Here is a 17,460-nt window from a genome sequence, read left to right as displayed (position 1 = left end):
GAAGCCGCCGATCGGCACGCCCTCCTGGTTAGCCGGCTAGATCGACTCGAGGAACTGACTGCCCCTAGGGGGAGAGGAGAGATGCTTGCAGGACTACTGCAGGCGGAGGGCATGACAGTAGATGATGACCTCCGTCAGTTACTCCTTGCTGCCCCAGTACCACCGATTCCTTCTGCCATGCCTCCTGCTTCCTCTTCTCCGGATTTGCCACAGCAGGCGGGACCACAGGGCGCCATAGCGGGCCTCTTTGGGCATAGTCGCCCCTCAACCCCCCGCCCGGTTTTTATGCCTGAAACGTTCACTGGAACCGGGCGTGATTGGTCTGATTGGGCTGAACATTTCGAGCTCGCTGCATATGTTAACGAGTGGAATGATCAATTGAAATTAAAATTTATGTCATTGCTGCTGTCGGGCCGCGCTCGTGAAATGTATAGTGGCCTTTCTGCAGAGACTAAGAATGATTTCACCTTGTTGAAGGCCGCTATGGCTAGATGTTTAGAGCCGTATGAGAGTGAGTACTGGTCTCAGGCGAGCTTTGCTTCAAGACGCCGGCTACATGATGAATCAGCTCGGGAGTTTGGCAGCCACCTGCGGAGGCTTGTTGTTAGAGCCTACCCCTCGACTGACGCTCACACCCAGGATGTGTTGGCAAGGGATCACTTTTCTACCCATTTTGCGACTGGTGAGCTCCGCTTTCGCCTCCGTAGTTTCGCACCCCCCACACTGGAGGCTGCTATAAATCTTGCGTCATGGTTGGAGCACCTAAGATCCTTGGAACAGAGTGAGGTTACACCTGGCACCAAGGTTTGGAGGAGTCCTAGAGGGGTCTAAGAGTGGTATTGAGGGGTTGGTTGGGAGTTGCGGAGGGGCTGATGAGAGCACTACATGTTCAGCCTCGGCCGGACCAAGCGGTGCAGGAGGGTGTCGTGAGATCGCCGATCTGCATCGCAGATACCTTGCGTCGTCTTGTCCCCCCGAGTGTCCCTGTCCCTACAACTGTCCCTGTCTCTCAGCCACTTCCAGCTCCTAAGCCCATACTCTGGGGCGGAGTTCATATCACCCCAGAGCAAAGGCAGCCACATTTGAGTTCCAGCAGCCATCTGTACCGTGATCAGGCGGGCAAGGTTCACATCACACCAGAGGAGAGGCAACGCCGTTTGGACACCCGGAGCTGCCTGTACTGTGGTCGAGCCGGGCATTACCTCTCCTCCTGCTCCCGGGCGTCCAGTAAGTGGGTCCACCACTCGCCGGCCCGTGAGACTCTTAGCGGGTCAAGGCTCTAAGAGTTCAGCCCCGAAGCCCATACGGGTGGGCAGCGTTCACGTGACCCACGAGTGGCAGTGTGTCTCCAAGAGGGTTAAGGAGTCGAAGAAGACTGTCGATCGTCTCATTGAGAAGTTCAATCTCTGCCTACAGACCAGCTCCGTCCCCCCGCAGGGGGCCTCCCAGTCTGCTGGCCTTGAGGCCCAACCTGTGTGTGTACTACCTCAACTACAGGTCGGGAGGGTAGGCCTTTCCTACCCTCGTCGACGCTTAGCCTACAGGTCTAGGCGTCGACGTTCGGTTCCTGCTCTCGACCAAACTGGCTGTGGAGGGATCCAGTTGTTCTGCCGGCCTTTTGCCTGGACCGCCATCCCCCGGGGGAGAGCCTCCTGTGGCTCTGCCTTTGGGAACGGCAACATTGGTTGAAGCTCAGCCTTTAGATTATGCGGAGCCTTCTGGTGCTCTGCTCTCTGAGCTTGCGACACCCCCTTTGGCTCAGTCTTCTGAGTTTGGAGCATCCGCTGAGACTCCACCTTCAGAGTCTGCAGCATTTCTGTTGGCTCCGTCTTCCAAGTTTGGAGCATCCGCTGTGTACCCGCCCGCCTCCACCTTCAGAGTCCGCAGCATTTCTGCATTCGGTGTGTTGGATGATGTCGTGATCCCCATGTCATCTTTGATGGTCTCATTGGACGCCAGGTGGCGTCCGTAGAGGGGAGGGTACTGTTAGATGATGTCATCATTCCTACTATGATGTCATAGATCTCTGATGAGGTCGCAGACGGTGATGATGTCATGATTCATAAGTGTCTTAAATCATGTCGTCTCTGATGGCCTTACTGATGATGTCACTACGCAGTGTGATGTCATAGTCGGGACCTATAAGGGTGTGCTCTGCAGGTCCTCAGTAGTTGTCCATAGACTAACCTCACGGCAACCTTCTGCACAGTTTCCATCTTCGAACTTTGCAGACTCAGCTATCAATTGCTACAGCGTTCCAGGTTATCAAGACCCCAGTTTACCAAGTGTGCCTTGGCCATCTAGTATCCGCACGTAAATCCACCAGTCTCACAGTATGCCTAACAAACGTAGCCTACTACTTTGAGCTCGGTACACAGCAAGCAAGTAGGGCAGGCACGGATCGGATTGAGCCACGGATCACGGATTTTTCGGATCAGCAAAAATAAATAAATAGGCTATATCAGATTTTTTCTCTCAAAATTAGATTTTCGATTAGATTTTTTAATACTATTATACTTCTCTAACCATTTGTTGCCCTGCACAGCTCAAAAAATATATTTTTCTCATGACACAATTTATGCTTTTACTCTGAAGGCAGAACAACCCAACTTCCTGTTTTAGGTGGCACTGCGCCAAACTTCCTGGCTGTTGCTTGCTAACGTAGTCACTTGACACGGGTACAGACCAGACCGGGTGAGTCTGGAAACATAACGTTGATGCTACGTTAAGCTACTCGGTGGCCCCACGTGTTGTTTTGTTGTTATGTGTCCAAGGCAACATTTCACCGTCCGGTGATAATGTGTTCGTGAAACGTGTGCGCGTGTGTGTGTGTGTGTATTGTGGCTCTCGTTATCTTGTGCAGCCCGCAACACGCTGCTCGCATTCCTGTGCTTTTTCAGAGGTGTTGACATAAGATTGTTGTCTTTAGTAGCCACTAGCCACAGCCTTCAGAGAGACTTTACAGTGGCGACAAGGGATGAGGAAGCTCACTTGTGCTTGCCATGATGATGCCTGTCTGTGTCAGGCGTTCTCATACACTAACGTTAAACGTTAAATGAAACGAAGGGGGGGGGGGGGGGTCCGCGGACCATTGACGTTCCGAACCGCGTTCCGAACTGTGGGGGCTGATCCGTACGGGTTACGGATTATCCGTGATCCGTGCCAGCCCTACAAGCAAGCGAGTATCCACTGTTAGCCAGGTCAGATAACGTTATCGTCGACAATGATGAGCACTTTCTTGTAAAACATACCTGGACTCCAAAAAAGAAAGCTTCAGATATTTTTCTCTCCTCCGAGCGCAGCTCGAGCCACTTACATCTATAAGACCCGCAGGCATTAACGTAATTCCCTGGAATGCGAGACTTAACGAGCCAGTTACATGGCATTGCATTCTTAGACATTGCCGTTTGCTTTTATTTGGTATGTTACATACACTTGACTAAATTATTAGTTAATTCAGAGTTAGATGATATTGCAGCAGCCAGCCATTTCATTTTTATTTTTATTTAGCCGGAAGTCGTCACACGACCACACAACCGGGTCAAATGGGCGTGGCTACATAAGGTGAATAGAGACACTGTGGAGCGCGTCATCATTCAGAAACCACACCCAAAACGGGGGGGAAACAAAAACTTCACCCCAATCCTGGCGTTCTCCTAATCCTAGTCACGTGTTGCACACAAATATCATATACAGTATACGGAAGATGAACACTCCAACTTACTTCCTTGACAGCTAGATCCACAATTCTCAAATGGCTTCCTTGTTTTGCTTGGGAGTACAAAAGAACTTTAATTGGCAATTGTTTACATTTGTTGTCTGCACAGCCCACCACACAACAGCTTTTAGCTATGTTTAATTCAAGGAAAATTACGCTGGTGTTTGGAAGTGAATGGAGAGCTTTCCCCCGTAATGGGTGTGGCCCATTTCAAGCAGTGTCTCTATGTTCATGAAGGATGGGTCATCATGACCTAAAGGACCTAAAGATGGGTGAAATGGGTTTTCTCAGGAGGGTGGCTGGCTTCTCCCTTAAGGAGAGGGTGAAGCTCGGTCACCCGTAAGAGAAAGGAGCCAGTTGAGGTAGTCTGGACATCTGGTAAGGATGGCCCCTGCAGTCGCTCCCCAGGGAAGCTTTCCAGGCACGTACAGTACAGCTAGGAATAGGTTAGGGGCAGACCGAGGACCAGCTGGAGTGATATCCACGCTGACCTGGGAATGTCTTAGGATGCCCCAGACAGAGCTGGATGGCCAGGAAAAGGGACGTTTGGTGCCCTCTGCTGGATCTGTTACCCAAACGACCTGACTCCGTATAAGTGGTTGAAGATGGATGGATGGATGGATGGAGATATATTTGGCTTTGTACAAAATTGTCATTCAAGTAGATTCTCTACCGTGTTTGTTGGACCAGCATATAACTCCATATTTTGCTCCATTTCCATTTGTGTTTGGTTGGGACATGCTGTCAGGCCTTGAATCAAAAGGTCACTCAATAACTTTCTTTTCAGCATTTTCCGGAGAAAAAGCTCTTGAGTCCAGTGAAAGAAGCGTAGAGGAAGCTCAGTGGCGGTCGGGGGGCATTCTCGGTGCCACAGGTGGTCACTAAACTTTGAATCCAGTTTGGACCTTTAAATCTATAGCAATCTGCTTATTTTTTCCTCCCAGGTGCGACGGCCAGAGAAATGGGTAGAAAGACAACCGTTTGTTTTCGTGGGCTTGACAGAAGGCAATGAATGAACACTGATCCAATCGCCCCAGACCAGAACCTCTTCTTTCTCCCTTTGCTACTTCTCTTTTTAGCTGACTTGAGACAGACAGAAAGAAAAAAAACATGCTTACACCTCTCTAGAATCCCGAGTGCATCCAGATTACTGTGTGTACTACCTGGTGTGCGGGGGCACCAGATTAAGTTGTCACATGGGCGGTGAGCGGTCACAGACAGCTTGATCAATGTGGCCCAGGCTGTAGATAATAAAGTGGTTTAGGTCTCCCCTGATGCCTTTAATTGAACAAGTGTCGCCGTGCCGGCCCATCTGGACGGGGCGCGTCCGGGGAATTGGATGTTGTCGTGTGTGTGTGTGTGTGTGTGTGGGGCCGTGGTCTGCATGGCTGCAGAGCAAGTGTCACTTTGTTTTGGGACCACCACCGTGTGACCCTATGGAAATCTCAGGAGACGATGTTGAGGTGACGGTGGAGGACACACGCATGCAATATGAATCCAGTTGCTTAGTGTGCATAATAGGCACGTGAAATTTGTTCAACCAACCAACTCGTGTGCATTTGTATCTGTAAGTGGGTTTTAACCAGAAGTGGGTGCGGTGATTTCCCTTCACTGCCATTGTTGAGAGGGATTTGACAATGACCTATCAATAATAATGAAGTATATAAAACTGGGAATCTGCTTTACCTAATCCTTAGAAACAACAACCTAAATATGATATATTATATCCACAGCCTTTTTATTAACACGACCATAAAGAGCCACAAACAATTAAACACATGAAATAAATGTTATTGTATGTAGTATGAAGTGCCTGACCACTGGGAACACTAAACTATAACTATCAATTATGAGTAGATCAAAAAAATCTTTAAGAATAAGGATATACTCAATCTCAGTACTCTAAGCCAGAGGTTCTCAAATGTTTTTCAGCCAAGGACCCCTTACAAGATAGAAAATATACCGGGGACCCCCTCATTCTGATTTGTGTTTTTGGGCTAAGCTTAATTGTTTCCACGGTAACGTGCTTGACTTTTAATTTGATAGGTTTGTTATTAGAATGTAATCCATGAACCATTTTAGATTTAAAGCATAAAATATTTTCGTTGAACTATGAAGATTTTGCAAAAAAAAAAAAAAAAATTTTTTTTTATTACATTACATTTACATTACGTCATTTAGCAGACACTTTTGTTTTGTCCAAAGCGACTTACAATATCACAATTTGTCAACAGTACAGAAAACCACTATGCAACACAATCAATGACAGCCAAGATATTTTGATAGACTAGCACCATGTAGGAAGTAGTTTGAGAAGGAGTAAGTAACATGTAGCATTTTATTTTTTAACTCATTGAGTGCCAGCCACTTTTGGAGAACGGATGCTCCCAGTGCCAGAGTTTTCAGAGCGTTTTCAGTGATTTCTCGAGGCCCACAGAATATTGTGTGATATTACTATGTAAACACCGAACACGCACAAGAACGAGCTGGCTCTATTGTATCATCAGCAAAAAAAAGTTTATTGATACCATTTTCCGTTCTTTAGTTATGAGCCGGAGAAGATAGGTTGTTTTCAGCGTTTTCAGGCTTTTCAAATTATTAGCTGAGATAATCCGCCTTTTGTGAAATGCAGCATTTCAAGCACATTCACTGAGTCTGAAGATAATATTTTCTGATGTAGTGACGTAGTTGTTGTGTGATGCCCTGCGTGCACCACCCCCCTTCCCCCCTCCCCCCGTAAACTCCTCCCCACACTGCACACAGCCTCACGCAACCATTATATTTTCGGAGTGCTGCGTTTGTGTGCTGCTGTCGGCTCTCAGCGCCACAGCAGGGAAGAGCCAACCCGGATTGCTGAATGGTTTGGCGTCAGGGGCTGCTTTCCTGGCTGCTAATCGGGTGGAGAAACTATACAGACAGACAGACAGACAGACAGACAGGGACAGAGGGGCTCAGTTGTGAGCGCGGATTGACTCCTGTTCGGAGCCAATGTCAGCTCCCGCGACAGAGCAAATGGCTCTGGGAGCATGCATCGGTTTGTCTTTGATCCACGGCTTTTAGGCTGTTTCTCGGACCTGTCTCTAATCTGGACTGCACCGAGCAAGCACTGTCGCCACCTAATGAGTCCGTAAAATAGGTTATACACCTCCAATAGCTACTATAGTTGTACAGGAGCTGCGGAAGGCTTTGATCGACGTCCCACCGTCAAAAAACGCATTGGACGTCGAAGGACGTCCGTGGCATTCTACGTCACTATTTAATTGGACGTCGAAGGACGTCCATGGCATTCAATGAGTTAATAAAAAAAAAAAAAAAAATTTTTTTTTTTTTTTTTGCTTGCAAACTTTTCGCGGACCCCCTGGCAAAGTGCCACGGACCCCTGGGGGTCCGCGGACCCCCATTTGAGAACCACTGCTCTAAGCAACTGGATGAACGCCACCACCAACCCCCTCTCCTGACCGGGAGACAATAAACAGTCAATTAGAAACACTGAACTGGCCATCTGCTATGGGCTGGTCTTTGGAGATGAAGATGTGACCTTCTATAGAATACAACAGGTGGTGTCATCACCTGGCACCAGAGGGGAGGGGAGGGGGGGTAAACGTTCCCAGAGTTCGATTCAACTCCAAACATGGCAGAAAGCGCTTTGTGAAGGTCTTTTGTGGAGACCAGTAGTGTGGATTGGGACTGTACTGAACAGACCCAGAGTAGACTATAGGGAGTCTTCATTCTCTTCCACCCTTCCAGTCAACTGAACTCTGCCTCACAGAGACTGTCAGCGGAGAACAGGAACAAACCCACCGGGACTAGGACAAGCAAAACACTGGCCTCACTCATGCTAAATTAGTAATCAAACATATTAATTATAATATTCACATGGCAAGCAAAAGACACACATACAAGCAGCTCTCTCTCTCTCTCTGTCTCTCTATCTCTCTTTCTCTCTCTCTCTCTCTCTCTCTCTCTCTCAATAAGATACGCCACTCAAGTTATTTGCACCTGAATATGTAGGCTACTTTCCACGACTATACTATTCATGCTTTGCTGAATATGGTATTCAGATTCAGCAACATCCCTAGTGCATATAGGCTAACACTGTAGTGTAAATGTGCGCCTGTGTGTTCAATCTCAAAGGAATTGTGTTGTGAACTGCAGTGCCACCTATTTTGTTTAACATTTCACATTAATATTTCTCTCCCTGTTGAACAATCTCCCTCAGACAGGCATTCTGTAGTTTGTCAGTTTTATACCTAATCTGTAGAAGTTTCAGCCAATAGTGTTCTCTGTGTGTGTGTGTGTGTGCCCGTAGTGTTCTCTGTGTGTGTGCCCATATCTCTGACTCTCAGGACCAGTGTAGGTGGGCAGCTCTGCCCGGGCACTCCGCTAAAAATGGAGTCCGGTCCATTTGAAAATAGCGTCCAGTGCTCATCCTCCACCGTCAGAGGTAGTCTTCAAGCGGGCTGAAATCCCAAGGCGTGCTGCGGTTCTGTCCGCACGATGTGAAAACAGTGTGTGCTGTACGCGGAAGCCAATTTATTCACAACAGAGGACTAAAAAAACACAACAGAACCATCAACCGCCTAAGGATATTACTTCCACTCGCAGCAATAATTTATTAGAAAGACTCAAGGATGTATTTGTGCGTATGTTTCTCCTTTTAATTGTAGGCTCAAGCACCGCCGCCGTTAAAGAGCCCACCGTGAAATCTGTAGGCAACGCAAAGTGCGCCCCGAACAATTTTGACGAGTGGCCCCGGCTGAATGGGATAAGGTCAGAAGTCCGCTCCTGGTTTTCCAAAGCCTTGGACAGTGTACCTGCCTTGTTCACTGCTTCTTCAGCCCCTTCAGCTCCTACACTATTCATAAACTTGGGGAGAGGGTTGTCTGACCTTTTCCGCTGAAATGTTAGAGCAAATGAGTTGTCAGAGTGCTGGACGTGGCGTGCATTGCTAAGGCCCGGCTCCAGCCCCTAGCTGGCCCCTCCTCCTCCTCGCACTGACCGGCCAGGTGCTGCGCATTACCCTTTCATAGACCATACCATGTAGACCAGGTCAAGTCCCATTGACTTCTATCCAATCATACTTTTGTTTGGAGCCATAGACTGTATAAACAGTTGAGTTATATATATATTTTTAAATCACCCCCCGTACAGTTGTACGGGTGGCTAACACTGGCTAACACTGGCATGTTTACAGTCATGTTAATTAATGTGCACTGTCCCTCAAATAAATCAATAAATAAAATAAAATAAATAAATAAAACCATTGCTGGGCCGGCATTGCCTCGCGCCGAGGTTTTTTGTTTTCACCGCTAAGTGTCGTTAGATGGGACGGTACTGAGCACTTGGAACTACAATATTTATGCAAACCTACAAGGAGGCAAATGCAAGGAAGTCGCACATTTGTGAACGTCCACGCTCAGAATCTCAGCTATCGCCTTTAAAAATGTGGAATACAAAAGAGCAGACACGTGACACAAGACACCACAGGTAAACTCTTGGCCCGGTTCTTTTCGATCAGACGGTAAAAGGCCCGATCGCAATCAATCACTGCCCTCATTCAGTCCATGCATCACAAATCCTCGAATTACTATCAGCCAATTTTCCCTGTGAATAGAAAGCAGTTTATAATGAGCCCAAATGCAAAGAGCAGCCTTTTAAAGCAGAGTAAACACTGAGCTCACAGAACCGCTGGCCCCGAGAGTGCGCGCGTATTCATTAGCTTATGTAATGGCTTGTTAAAGTAAACAGCGCTAGCTGCATTCAGACAGCATTAGCTATTCCTGCATAGTAATTAGCTGCTCGAGCCCAGGCTGCTGTTTGTAAAATGTGATGTTGCTGCTGCCCCTGCGTTTTTATCCCCCCAAAAAACACCAAACCAGAGTCAAACCTCTCGCTTAGTCGGGAACAAACCCGACACACGTTCAGCCATTCAAGTAGAGGTGAACCGCAAGCGATGGCGCTGATCTGTACTCGCACGTGTTGCATTTTGGCATTTTAATTCCCTTGATACTGTATAGTACAGTGAAGGCACACAGATCTGGACAGGTTTCCCCTCTAATGCTCCAGAACCATTTCTTCCATCCCCCACCCGCTGCTTGCCGATTTGTCCTCTGCCTGAACTTGATCTTATCGTGCGGTTCGACGCTCAAACTCATCCCCTCTCCCTATAGAGCCTCCTTGCCTTTGCTTATATTGACCTTACCGTGACACTGCCTTTTGAAGACAAGTGGAGATCAAGTGGGGATCAAGGATCACTCTGGTGATATGGGAATTAATTGATTGATTGATTTATTATAGATTTATTTATTTGTTTATATGTTTGTTTGTTTGTTTGTCCTCTCCCCCTCCCCTCTGTCTCTCGGTGGCGTTAGTGTTTGTCTGCGGGTCGATGCGTTGCGCGCGCTAAAGTTTCACAGTAATTGGATGTTCGCCTGTTTGCAGCTGGCTGCAGCTCATCATTCAGCGGGAGAGGAAATCTATGGCGGGTGATAAACATATTGCTAAGTAAGGGGAATGCGAGGCCTGCCAGTGTCACTGCACACGACGCTGTGTACACACAGGATGACAGGGCTGTGCACGCACACACACACACACACACACACACACACACACACACACACACGCACAGGCGAGCGCAAACTCGACTGTCAACCATCGAGGGTGGCTTTTTCGGTGCTATACCAGTCTGAAAAATAGCATCTCTGCATGAGGAATAGTGTATATATAGTATATTCCCCTCCTTTAAATTATTTTCAAAGGATATTTACTGCCACCAAGAACTGTCTCCCCACACTGCACACAAGTCCACCCCCCCCCCCCCCCCCCCCCCCCCCCCCGCTTTCACTAACCCTCCATTGCTCCTCGCCATCTCCAAACACCAAATGAGTCAGACCAAGGAGGAGTACAAGCAAGCTCAGCCACTGTTTATTCCTTCAGAGAATGGAAGTAACTAAGTATATGTACTTACTTACTACTAATGCAGTACTTAAATCAACTACGAGCAACATTTTCTCTTGTTATGAAACGGTCTAAATTTAATAGTGATGCCTCACATCTTACCTATAACAGCAGATGAGACCAAAGCTGAGTGAATCGGCGATTGCTATCTTGTTGTTTATATAGTCTCAACCCCGGGACGGAAGGACGCGGAACTGAAACGAAATTGTTTACGGCAGCCTGCCGTAAAGCGTACTTCTCCTTTGACCAAAGTCTTGTTTTACACAAGTAACTGTACTTCTACTTACCACAATGGAAATAAGTTTCATTCATTCATTCATTTATTCAAGTAAAGATTGTGTGCACTTTTCCCATCTCTGACTTGACTTCCTTCCCGAGCAGTGACAGTTGCCATGTTGCCTCCCCCCCACCGCCCCGCCCTTCACCCCTCACTATTGACTGAAGGCCGTGATTAAGCGCTATGATGGAGAGCATCAACATCCGTTTCATCCATATTTGATGAGCGGAGCGTCTCCTTCCCGTTACACGCGGCGGGGTTGGAAGCTGTAATCAACAGTCAGACGCACCGTGAATAATTATTTACCCAGATAATGGCTGTTTATGCACACGCAAAAAAGTGTGTTTTTCCCCCCCTGTATCATAAAGGGAATTCTGATTAGGTAATGACATGACTGATTTCCTGTCGTTTTTTATTTTCTATTCGAGCCTACTGAGGCTGCCTCCTGATCTGTCAGCTAATGGTATTAGCCGCCTCCGTCTACAAACCGCTGACATCGAAGGACTCCAGCACAGCCTTATTGGCATTATTATTGGCATTATCGTTACATTTTATTACGTTTTTTAATTGTATGTGATTTTATGTACTATTTGCTTATTGCCTTTTTTAATTGTACTATGTAAAGTGCTTTGTAGCTAGTTTTGAAAAGCGCTATATGAATAAAGGTATAATGATAATTATTATTATTATTATTAGTATTAGTATTAGTATTAGTATTAGTATTATTAGTATTAAATGTTTGTATAAATAAGCCCGGCACACCTTTCACTTGCCTGTGCCGACGGTAGGGCATAATAACCACCATGTGTTATGCATTACGTTCACTCAAGGTGTCTTGAATAGACTTGGCAGAAGGGTAGATTACGGGCGGATTGAGCTGTGTTACACCTCGATTCCGGAGTCGCCCCGTAAACCTTTGATTTTTTTCTTTTTACGAGCCGGACCCCATTTCTGGAGGGCAGCGCCACATTAAACGGAATGTGGATCCGCAAATGAGGTCGCCGGAGCGGGCCGTTGCGGTGGGGGCATAGGTGGAATTGTCGTGTCTGGCTCCCACCTTTACAAATGGCACATAATGGCACATAACGATTAGCACATTGACATAGAGGCGGGGGGGGGGGGGGGCGGAGGATTTGTTAGCGACTCACGGCGGAGTCACATTGACACTACTGTAATACTGTGGTTCTCAATGTGGGGTCCGGGGACCACCAGGGGTCACTAAGAAGGTCCCAGAGCGAGCTAGGGTCCCCCCGCAAATACAACCTGTAATTCTGGACAAAATAATATCTCACAATAAAAAATATTCTCTGAGACACACAATCACATTGGGGGTATGTGGCCCTAATGTGGACTGAATTTGAGGTCCTTGATATGAAAAAGGTTGAGAATCACTCTGCCTTATTTGAAAACATGACAAAGCATTTCTGATGAATGATGAATAGAGGTTGTGAACATTGTCAAATGTTTCCCTACTGTTGCTCCACAAAGAATGGCTGTTCAGGGTGGATGGTTTCAGTCGTGATACAGGAATGAAATTGAAGTCTGTCTTTTACAGGATGCTTCTCCTCCGGATCCCCTATTCCCCCAATTCATCCGTCTCCATTTCGTATAAATTCAACACTTGTCATCCTTAAACCACCCCCCCCCCCCCCCCCCAAAAAAAAAAGCTCCAGTGTTTTGACAGTGGAACCACAAATGGGACCGGTGCCCAGTGCCTCTTTCCCTCCGGGCGGTTTGCTGAAAAAGTCCTTAACAAGGTGAAACATCTCAGAAAGAGGTGTCGCGGTGTCTCATCTGCTGTACTGTAATCAAGGCCGAGCGTAAAGGTATCCGCCGGTGGTTTTTAAAGGTCCACGAGCCCCACAGGCTTTTGACGTGTGACTCGTTCCCCCATCGCTCTCCTCTTCATGTTATTTCCCCCTTCACCTTATCCTCGCATGCCTCTGTCATTGGCTGACTGATGCAGGCCGGCCCGGCGTCTGACAGGCAGACACATGCCCGCCCCCGGGCCTGTTGCCCCCCCCCATGGGCGACCGGCGCACCAACCCGCTTTCATTTCCAGCCGTCGGACAGGTGGATAAATTGAATGATCGCGGTTGAGTTTTTGTTTTTCTTTGAGCGGTGGTCGAGGCGATTTTGAAACGCGCCATGCCCCTGGAAAGCACGTTGTGGGAAATAAATGCGTCTTACGGGTCGACATCTCTTTTATCAGCCGAGTTTGACAGATATTTGTAGACGATATTTGCACTGAGGATTTTCTGGCAGATATTTGTAGATGATATTTGCACTGAGGATTTTCTGGCAGATATTTGTAGGCAATATTTGCACTGAGGATTTTCTGACACGGCAAGACCAGAACCACCCGCCACAAGACCAGCTTCTTCCCAACCGCCATCAGCCTCACCAACAAGGCCCGGAAATCCCTTCCGCCAAGGGCCTCACCAACAACCCCCCCCCCCCCACACACACACACACACAAACTAACTACCTCCTCCTAAACTCAACTGAACCCCCGCCCCCCCCATAAAACTGGAACTCATACTGTATCTAATTTAATGCCTGTCTAACTGGGACTGTAAATTCATGTAAATTCCCTGCACATTAATGCCTATTTAACTTAGCCTGTAAATTCCATGTACATTCAATGTAAACTCTTATTTAACTCTGACTGTAAATTCATGTAAATCCACTGCCTATTTAACGTCTATTTAACTCAGTCTGTAAATCTCATGTAAATCCAACGTAAATTCATATTTATCATCCACAGAACACTTCACCACTCATGTACACATTGTATAAATGATTTGATTCGATTTGATTGCACTTGCAACTTTGCGATTGTCTTTAGTTATCTCCCTACTTCTTATCTCTGTATATTGACGTGACCGCTACGCTGCATACAGACACTAAGACAAATTCCTCGTATGTAACTTGCATACTGTGGCAATAAAAGTGATTCTGATTCTGATTTGTAGACGATATTTGCAGAGGATTTTCTGACGGATATTTGCACTGAGGATTTTCTGACAGATATTTGTAGACGATATTTTCACTGAGATTATCTGACAGATATTGTAGACGATATTTGCACAGGATTTCCTCCGAGCTGTTTGATTGCGGCAGAGCAAACGGTCAGACTTGCCTACATGGGAATTGAAGTCGATGGAGTGTGCCATTTCTTCAGGCCACATTACTTTAAACAAGCTTTTAGTGCCAAGTTCACAACGCAGGCGAGATTAAAATCAAAGTGCTTTTCCAGACTCATTTCAAATGGGCTTTATCTCATCTCACTGCCTCCCCCAATATGCTTTAGAGTGACTATGTTAAGAGTGAAAACATTGTTGGATTTTTACAGTATATATGCACATTGATTTTCCCAAAGCAAATGTTAAATTGCTGATATATGGATAAAAAACAAAAAGAGCAAAACATGAATATGCGCATATCAAAAATGCTTGTCCTTTTGATGTTTTATAGCCATTTTACACAGATTTACTCTCTCCTGAACAACGTAGATAAAACTACTGTCTTTTTATGTGTACTGCAATTCTGTCCTGCTCAGTATAAAGGAAAAAACACAGCAACAACAACAAGAGTGACAGGTGGCATTTTGTAATGCCGGGATGACCCCAAAATATCTGCTGGTCTGGTCTGTCTGTGAACTTTCTTGAAAATGTGAGTGGTTGTTTTCAGCAGCTTGGCTGAGTAAAAGTGAGTGGTTGTTTTCAGCAGCTTGGCTCAGATAAAATGTGAATTGTAGTTTTCAGCAGCTTGGCTGAGGTGGAGGCGCTAAATGGCAGGCGTCAGAGGGTCTTTATGGCGACGGAAGCTGATGCACTGATTAATAGGGTTGTGAGTCCCGGTCAGTCTGGACCGCACGTCTGTTGTTGTTTCACAGAAACCACATTGGTCCCTTTCCCTGTAGCATCGACCCACTTTGAAACGCAACAGGCAGGACTATGACTACTCCACCTACAGGGCTGCCGCTGCACTGCACCATTGTTTTTTCGCTTGTCTCACTCTTTCACAGAGTCAGGATCATCTCGCTAATAACCGCCTGTGTAGTGAAGAGAGAATTACACTATTTCCTTCACCGCTCTCTTTACTTATTTCTTGACACTTGCAGCCCTTCCTCTTGCCCCATTTTCCCATATTATGATAGCATTTCCTATTAGCCTAGGCAGGATTAGCAAGTAACAAGGGTTCACAGCCGCACAACGTTGACAACGCTTAACAGTGCGGCAAATGCGGCGGCTAGTCTCTGCGTTAGCAGAAATTAATTGGATTTTTTTTTTTTTTTTTTTTACAAGAGCGCACCAGATCGCTAGCAGACGGCCACACTAGCCATTAGTCCACTAAGCAATCCCAAAGACCCTGAAGAGACCAATTTACCTGCTATTTACTGCCACAACAATCTTAATGGGCGGCAGAGGACTCGGCGAATGGTGTGTCTTGTTATTGCTATGCCACTGTATAATTATTGTCACTGTTCGGGTGGTTGTCCTCTGTGCCCCCTAGTCTTTTCTGCTCCTTATTAGTGACCATTACATATTAGCGATGACGGGGTGTATCATTATGACAATGCTCTTTTTGGGGGAGCTCAGAATGGGCCTTGGGGTGACAACACGACACGTGCTTACTCTCGTGCGTACATTTGACAGCCATTGGCAGAAGCTATGGAGAAATAATGAGAGTTTCAGGGGGGAAAATGCTCTCTCCAGTATGCGTACACTGCAGAAGAGCGTGTTCGGCCTTTGGTCGCTTTCTGCTTGTGTGACTATATATTTCCAAACGCTCAGGCATAAATAAACACACAAACATGCAAATATACATTCAGACATATGCTTGCACCCCGCTCGCGGCCACGTGCGAGAAAGCTATTTTAAAAGTCTGCACTCCGCACACATCCCCCCCCCTCTCTCTTTTCTTTGCTTACAGCGTTTAAAGCAGGTACTTTTTTTCTTCAAAAATAGGTTGGAAAACACTTTAAAGAACAATCTGTTGCTCCCCGGCACCTCCCACTCTCCCCATCCCCCTCTTGTCTCCATAGATCCACCCAGGCTTTTATAACTATGCCTCTCTGTGTCTCTCTCTCTCTCTCTCTCTCTCTCCTCTCTCTCTCTCTCTCTCTCTCTCTCTCTCTCTGTCTCTCTCTCTCTCTCTCTCTCTCTCTCTCTCTCGCTGTCTCTGTCTCTCTCTCTCTCTCTCTCTCTCTCTCTCTCTCTCTCTCTCTCTCTCTCTCTCTCTCTCTCTCTGTCTCTCTCTGTCTCCCTTATTTCTCTCATCTCTTCATTTCTCACATACATATGCATAGAAACACACACGCATTGTAACACACACACATTGTAATTAGCCCCCCCCCCCATTATAATCCATTACGGTATTCTTCAGGCTGTGTGAATAGACCTATTGAAGCTTATCCCTGTGTTCTGCCTAGCAAAGAGACAGAGGCACGGGTACATACACTCATTTGGAAACTTCACATCAAGACACGTCTCTCTGCATATTTCATAGCGAGCGGCATCGCTGCCGCCAACAAAGACGGGATGAAATATATATATAATGTATAGCTATACGTTGAGATGCATGTCTGCATTCGCTCGTTCTTCCAAAATAGACAGAGAGAGAAAGTGAGAGAGATTTGCAGATTTGTCCAGATTTACCTGATGTCTTAAACAGGGTACCTAGTCTGGAAAAGTATTTAAGAAGAATATAATAATTTCCAGCCAGGTATTGACTAGTTTGGGAATTAGAAAAAAAAAATCTGGAAAAGTCTGGAAAATGTGGTGATTTAGGTTTGATACACATAATTCTAGCTGTTATGTTGTAGACCCACTTTGATGGGTGCTCTTCTTACCCAGCCGCTGTCAGCATGCATTAGATCAAATACCCACCAAGGTCAAATCCAGTCAAGAACATACAGTCTGTCTGGACAAATATGGAATTTTTAAATGGAAAGCGTAGGAATTCTGGCAATCATCTCACTGATATTTGTGGCTGTGAAGAACAATCTATAATAGTGATATGAACTAGTTAACATTGCGGGGGCAAGATGTCTATCTGTGTAAATCATATTGAACACCAGGCGAAATCTTCAAAACAAATCAAGGTCTGGAAAATGTATGGATTTTTTAAATAGAAAATGTGTAGGAAAGAACCCTGTTTAAATACAGTATACTTTCCACATCCATGCCACAACAGGGCTGAGTGGTAACCAGCTAGCTGAGCAATTAGACTTTATATGAGATCATTAGAAAATCAACAGGGGTGAGCGGTAAAGCTACAGAGCTAGCTAGCGGAGTAATTATAGACTCTGTATGAGATCATTAGAAAATCAATTGATTAGTTGATAGTGCTAATGGGTGGGAGATCCTCTGGTGGCGGTTAGCAGATTAGCTGGAATCTAGATTACAATCAGATTCCTTTTCGCCGCTCTGCTCATTCTGTGATCGTGTGCGTGCGTGCATGTGTGTCTGTGTGAAGTGTGTATAACATGCTTATCACCCAG

The 17,460-nt window shown here is 46.3% G+C and overlaps 1 pseudogene across 1 annotated transcript in view; it reads left to right on the top strand.

The window, feature by feature from the left end:
- The first annotated feature begins 483 nt into the window (after nucleotides 1-483).
- The window catches only part of LOC310779631 (solute carrier family 22 member 16-like), a 150,421-nt pseudogene continuing 133,444 nt past the window's right edge, over nucleotides 484-17,460 (top strand). Inside the window, exons 1-5 of the transcript in view lie at nucleotides 484-648; nucleotides 1,014-1,124; nucleotides 1,763-1,942; nucleotides 8,065-8,071; nucleotides 8,386-8,488. The product of the transcript in view is annotated as a solute carrier family 22 member 16-like (transcript). The remainder of the gene's footprint in view (nucleotides 649-1,013; nucleotides 1,125-1,762; nucleotides 1,943-8,064; nucleotides 8,072-8,385; nucleotides 8,489-17,460) is intronic.

Source organism: Poromitra crassiceps (assembly GCF_964638095.1).
Source record: "Poromitra crassiceps genome assembly, chromosome: 7".
Taxonomy (NCBI): domain Eukaryota; kingdom Metazoa; phylum Chordata; class Actinopteri; order Beryciformes; family Melamphaidae; genus Poromitra; species Poromitra crassiceps.
The sequence above is the reverse complement of the archived record's forward strand: the minus strand, read 5'-3'. Positions and strand labels throughout refer to the sequence as shown.